General features: G+C 41.8%; 1 protein-coding gene across 2 annotated transcripts in view; it reads left to right on the forward strand.

Moving 5' to 3' along the window:
* Nucleotides 1–3,403: 3,403 nt before the first annotated feature.
* Nucleotides 3,404–6,000, forward strand: part of gtdc1 (glycosyltransferase-like domain containing 1) — a 75,100-nt gene continuing 72,503 nt past the window's right edge. The window contains exon 1 of one of the 2 annotated variants that reach the window (XM_017715521.2): nt 3,404–3,479. The gene's annotated coding sequence lies outside the window, so the exon portion shown is untranslated. Of the gene's footprint in view, nt 3,502–6,000 lie in introns of both variants that reach the window. The other variant, XM_017715519.2, reaches the window with a different exon arrangement.

The raw sequence follows: 6,000 nt of genomic DNA on the forward strand, positions 1-6,000 counted from the left end.
TCTTTCTCTGTGTGATATCCTTCCATTAGTCTCTTTGAAGTTGAATGATGTCGGCTTGAGCTAAATTAACAGCGGCTGCGGGCTGCCAAACTGCCTGTGAAGGCTCGCGTCGGAAACTCAGAGGAGCTCCATTAACCATGACCTCGCTAATTTTCTCAACTCACATATTCAGCTCAAGTTTAATTTTCAAGGAACTGTTCAAGGCTCTTTCCTCCCTCCAGGGGATGCACAGCACATTTCATTTCAGAAGTTAACAAGTTTGAGTTTACGAGGCTGGCTATATACATAGTGGCTGCCAGAAAGACAAGACAAGAAGATGTCCGCGGTTTCTATGCAGTACCGTGTGCACACATTACATACATGATCTTCTTCTTTAATGTTACTGCAGCACAGTGGTGCATTACAGTGCATGCAGAGCGGAACAGTGCATTAGAATCACAGGCTACAGGTTTTGCCTCTCTCACTTTGCAGGTGATAATGAGGCAGTTGACTGATGATAAGAGCAATGGGCCTCGTTCACCAACCGTTCTTGTAACCCACTCACGCAGTTTTCGCGAAGACTCTGACCACCAGTGTTTTCTTATATGGGATTTGTTCCTAGGCAAGAACAGAATCTACACACTCGGGCACAAAGGTGAGAACAGTTATTTGACCCTTGTGTGGGCTTCAGGTCTGAGGGACTCATTATCAACGTTTAACAGAAGAATAAAAGGTGCGGTTTATCATCTCTACCTCGGAGTCCTTGGCCTTTGCTCATTTCCAGTGCCTTCACACTGTTCAGCCCCTACACCACTCAGGCATAGCATTATGACCACCTCCGATTGGATAGGACACACCTCAGTGTCACTGCTGGACTGAGAATAGTCCACCAACCAAACATACCCAGCCAAAAGCGTCTTGTGACCACTGATGAAGGACTAGAGGATGACCAACACAAACTGCGCAGCAGCAGACAAGCTGTCGTCTCTGACTTTACATCTACAAGGTGGACCGACGAGGTAGGAGTGGACAGTGAGTGGACACTCACTTTGTTTAAAAACTCCAGCAGCACTGCTGGATCTGATCCACTCATATCAGAGCAACACACACTAAGAGAGCACCACCACCAGTGTTACTGCAGTGCTGTGAATGATCCACCACCCAATAGTACCTGCTCTGTGAGGGTCCATGGGGGTCCAGACCACTGAAGAACAGGGTAAAAGGGCAAAAACATCCAGCCAACAGTGTCCTGTGGGCAGCGTCCCATGACCACTGATGAAGGACTAGAGGATGACCGACACAAACTGTGGAGTGTCTAAGTGGATAGTAAGTGGACAGTGTGTTTAAAAACTCCAGCAGCACTGTTGCGTCTGATCCACTCGTACCAGCGCAGCACACATTAAAGTCGCTTTTCCACTGCATGGTACTTGCTTGACTTACCTCGACTCTACTCACCTTTTCTGATTCTCCTTTGGTTAGGCCTGCTATTTTTGGTACCACCACCATTGAGGGTTCAAGTGAGCTGGAACCTAAAGGTGACGTAAGAAATGCCGCAGACTGCTGATTGGCTGGAGAGAATCACTAAATACGTTTGGTTTTACATATGGATAAATACCCTTTTGCGCCGCCTTTGAGCAGCTCGAGTCGCGTCTCGTCATCTGAATGCTGATGTATTTCCCAAAATCTGCTTTTTTCTTGCAGCAGTCTTTTGTCTTTTGTCGCTATGGCGACCTACACTGAGGGGCTACTATATCAAAAAACAAAGTAGCTGGTACCAAAAGCAGTGGAGTTGAGTAGAGTCGAGCCTTGCCATGCAGTGGAAAAGCGGCTTAACACAGCAACACCACGCCAGAGTCACTGCAGTGCTGAGAGGATCCAACTAAAACCTGCTCTGTGGTGGTCCAAAGTAAACAGGTAGACCAGAGACACAGACAAACTACAGTAGAGCTACAAAGCAAACTGTACAGCAGAAGGAAAAAGCATACTTTACTTTTAATGTAAGCCAATGGAACCAGACGTTTCTCAGAGTAAATTGTGGCCTTTTCATTTGGTCCACTCATCATTAAATTTATACACAATGTAAAGGGCAACAGGCCTTTCAAATTATACCATAAACCATAAACTGGAAAACAAGATATTTACAGTGAGATATATACTGTGTACATATACATATATATATATATATATATATATATATATATATATATATATAGTTATCATATTTTTAAGGCAGATATTTTCGCAAAAAAATGTTTGAAAATAGATAATTACAATATTTATCATTTTACTCACATTCAGAATCTTTTAAATGCATTTAAAAATAACTAAACAAATCTTATTAAAATACTCAAGATCCAACTAACCAAAACCTACATTATCAGAAACATTACTGTTTCACTGTATTTTCATATGGGGGCCTCAGTTATAAAAAAAAAGGTAATGGCATTGCATTCTCTCGCGATGATTTTGTGTTCCTTCGCAATTATTTTGCACTTTCTCGCAATTATTTCCCATTCCCTTGTAAATATTTAGCATTCTCTCGCAACGAATTTGTGTTCCTTCGCAATTATTTTGCACTCTCGCAAATATTTTCCATTCCCTTGTAAATATTTAGCATTCTCTCGCAATGATTTTGTGTTCCCTCGCAATTATTTTGCACTCTCGCAAATATTTTCCATTCCCTCGCAATTGTTTAGCATTCTCTTGCAACAATTTTGTGTTCCTTTGCAATTATTTTGCACTCTCGCAAATATTTTCCATTCCCTTGTAAATATTTAGCATTCTCTTGCAACAATTTTGTGTTCCTTTGCAATTATTTTGCACTCTCGCAAATATTTTCCATTCCCTTGTAAATATTTAGCATTCTCTCACAACGATTTTGTGTTCCCTCGCAATTATTTTGCACTCTCGCAAATATTTTCCATTCCTTCGTAAATATTTAGCATTCTCTTGCAACGATTTTGTGTTCCCTCGCAATTATTTTGCACTCTCGCAAATATTTTCCATTCCTTCGTAAATATTTAGCATTCTCTTGCAATGATTTTGTGTCCCCTCGCAATTATTTTGCACTCTCGCAAATATTTTCCATTCGCTGAGAATGAGAACTCTTGCAATAATTCTGTGTTCCCCCGGATTTGTTGTGCATTCCCTCGCAATCATTTAGCGTTTCTGTGCCATGATCATGTTTCTTCGCAACAATTTCGTATTTCTTTGCCATTATTCTGCATTTCCTCGCAATTATTTGCATGTTTGGAAATGATTGCGCTCCCTCGCAGTGATTTGAGTGTAGTGTTGATGCTAATGTATATTTTTCCGTAATGGCTCTGCAGGGGCTCAGCGTGCTCCTCTGTTTCTGCACCCTGAACACACCGCGCTGCCCCGCCGCTGCCTCAGCTTCACGTCCTCGTTTCTGCTTCACTGTTGACAAGCGTGGCTGAGCGCGGTGACGTCACGACGCAGCCGCGCGGGGCGGAAGGCGGCGGGCAGTTGAGGAGAAAGAGGTGAATGGGCGTCGAGCGGCGGGTTAGAGGCGTTTTTCTCTCTATTTCTCTCCTTTTTCCTTCCTCGCTTTAATGTCTGCTCTGCTCACGGTCTCCCGTCGCGACCGCACAGTCTGAGGCCTGATGTGGGAAAAGTTCGGCCCCTTATGTTGTAGAAAACGTACGGCAGAGTGCGGTTAGCCTGGGGAGCTAACGTTAGCGAGCTGACGTAGCGAGTCGTCCTGGCAACGGAGTGAATTTCCCCGTTCCACCTTAAATGGTGCAGCACTTGCTGTTCTAACGCCTCAGACGCCGGGCTGTAGCTGCTGCACCACTTAAGGTGGAACGGGAAAATTCGAGCAAGAAGCGGGCGAATAGGAAGGCAGCTTCAGCCTCGTGGATGAAAGCGCCCAGTCTAAGAGCTTCACATGAATTTAGCTTGTAAATATGTCACTATTTTAGTCGCTTGGCACGTTTTATACCCGACAGAAACAGTACGCTGTCGTCCTGCCCGCCGAGTGAACAGGCTTCCAGCTTTTAAAGGGAAACTCCACCAATTTTTCAGAAAAGTCTGCATGATTAAATAGTTAGGATGTGAACGAAGTCATCCAGAGTGGTCTGGTGTGAAATGCTGCGTTCTTGTGAAACCTACTGAGGCAGAACTGCTCACAGTGGTGGTGATAGGAACCAGAAGACTTTAATGTCTGAAATGACTCTCTATCCACTGCCTGAGGTCTTGGACTTTGTTTTTCTAATAGTTTTGTGGTTAGGTTATGGCCTAAAATGTCTTGCTAAACCATTTATTTGAATGTTTTTTTGTGAAGGGGTACATGCATGGTGTTGTAAGGCCAAAAAATGATTTTTTAAAATAGATTTTTCACTATTTTACCTTCATCAGCATTACATATAAACCCCAGTAGACTCATGCAGGGTCACTGGTGGTTTGGGATAGTAAATAAAATGTCTATATTTGTGCTGTAGACATGTCGACCCCTGGTTCCCATCACCACCACTGTAAAGAAATCTGAGTTTGTAACTTTATAATGTACCATTTGGTGGGTGGTTGGTTAGTGTAGTGGTTAACACCTCTGCCTTCTATGCTGTAGACTAGGGTTCAGTCCCCCACCAGCGCAGGCTCCCTACACTATACCAGTAAGAGTCCTTGGGCAAGACTCCAAACACCACCTTGGTCTACCTGTGTAAAATGATCAAATTGTAAGTATAAGAGCGTCAGCCAAATGCCGTAACTGTAAATGTCAAACCACTTTGAATAACTTTTACATTGCAGCAAAAGGAAATTGCACAAACATTTGGAAAAATTGGTAGAATTCCCCTTTAACTTGTCAACAACAAAGGAGTGAGGCGATAGGGCAAAAATATTACGTCAAGACATTTTCCCGATACGTGTTAAGCATCAGAATGTTCCGTTTTTCCAAGATTTAATATGCTGGAACAAACAAAACAGAACCGGTAGCACCACAAATAAAAATACCATAAATATTCGCTGTTTCACACACTGTGCGTAATTAAACGGGCCTAACTTCTGCCCACTTTGTGATGAAATATAGTGTTAGTAAGTAGTGATGATATCCATTATATGCTCAGACATAATTGATCATGACATTGATAAAACATCGTCATATTGCCCCCTTCTACAGCAAGCAACACACTGTTTCACCCTCGGTGCACTAAATAAACACGAAGGGAAGAGCTAAATTACACTAAACCTTCTTTTACACATGCCAAGACATCTCATTCATGTTTTTAATGGAAATAATATCCAGAACATGATATAGCTGTACATTCATACCATTATAGTCCTACATTCATGGGTGTGTGAATGTGTGCTTTAGTCTATATTTCAGACTCATAACATGACTTGTTTTTGTAAGTGTAATTTTGTGTACGTTATGGAAATTGTGTTATTTTTCTGCAATATGCAAGTTCAAAGAGAGCATGTAGCTCTGCATTGTTCGCAATGAGTCAGCCAGCAGCGGCTGAAACAAAGAGCTTGACTTTTGTGTCACAAAGTGTCTCAAAAATCATCAGATTTAAACATCACCTTGCTCTGCTGTGGCACTTGACCTTTACTGCAGGTTTTAATGAAAGGGCAAGCTTAGGCAAGCTTACAGTGATTGAGATATTTAGGTGTAAAGGTGTCTAAGAGAACAATGTAGTTAACTAAATTTTAACTCCATGCTGGTATTACTCTGTATGGCGCAGTTTTACAGTGAATCCTTTACGAAATGCTTCAGCAGTGAGGATTATTAGAAGAGCCTGTTAGCCTATGAAACAGTAGCTGTTTGGATTTTTGAAAAAAAACAAAAAAACAGACTTGGTTATGGTTCAGATTTGAGTCTCTAAGAATGAAGTATTTAAGATGCAGTGTCACTGTAGTTTTAAAATTCGCTGTTTTAAATCTTTCATATCGTGTGTGAGCATATGTAGATGTGTGTATATATATATATATAGTCTGGTTCTGTTGACTTATGTTAAAAGTGAAGTGTGTTTTTTCCTTTTCCTGTAAAGTTACCATTTTGGA

The sequence above is a fragment of the Pygocentrus nattereri genome, chromosome 6 (genome assembly GCF_015220715.1).
Source record: "Pygocentrus nattereri isolate fPygNat1 chromosome 6, fPygNat1.pri, whole genome shotgun sequence".
NCBI classification, from domain to species: Eukaryota; Metazoa; Chordata; class Actinopteri; order Characiformes; family Serrasalmidae; genus Pygocentrus; species Pygocentrus nattereri.